Genomic DNA, 718 nt, shown 5'->3' on the forward strand with positions numbered 1-718 from the left:
GAGCTGCTGTTAGGTTCAAATCTGTCAACCACTACATCACTAAGGGTTCTCTTCATTTTATTAAGGACCAACTTCAATAGTTGCTTGTCCATATACACCAATACCTCAACACTACCAGTTATTTTTGTAAGGTGTTTCTTTTCAAAGTTGTTTCTATCTAGGAAAGAGCCCAATAAACATCATTTAACATACTTAGAATGCAGATGATCAATCAGTGATTGTCAACAACATGACGAGGTATGTGTTTGCACATGGTAAAATGGTTCTTTGATATTATTACTCTTGAAAATAAGAGATGAAATTAGAGAATGCTGAATAGAGGAACTCTGGTGGTAGGCTTCCATGTAGTTTAGTACTGGATTGAGTACATACCATCTTTGTGGAATTTGACAGGTTGCTCCCTTATGTATCTCTCAGAACTATAATGAAACTACAGAGAGAATGAATGGCATAGTAAAGTTGTTGTGATATTTAAGTGAATTGATATATGTTAAGCACAGTGCAGTGTGTTCAATGAATATTAACTGTGTTATTGCTGTGGATGATACTAGAGATATTTCAGAGATAATCTATCTTGGTGCCTCTTCTTTTTCTCAATTTTTCAAGGTAGGAAGATTCTGCCGTCCTTTCCATCGATCCAAGGATCTGCCATCCTTTCCATCGATCCAAGGATCTGCCATCCTTTCCATCGATCCAAGGATCTGCCATCCTTTCCATC

The sequence above is a fragment of the Echinops telfairi genome, unplaced genomic scaffold, assembly GCF_000313985.2.
Source record: "Echinops telfairi isolate 266 unplaced genomic scaffold, ASM31398v2 ScPeMD7_1;HRSCAF=3_0, whole genome shotgun sequence".
Lineage (NCBI taxonomy): Eukaryota > Metazoa > Chordata > Mammalia > Afrosoricida > Tenrecidae > Echinops > Echinops telfairi.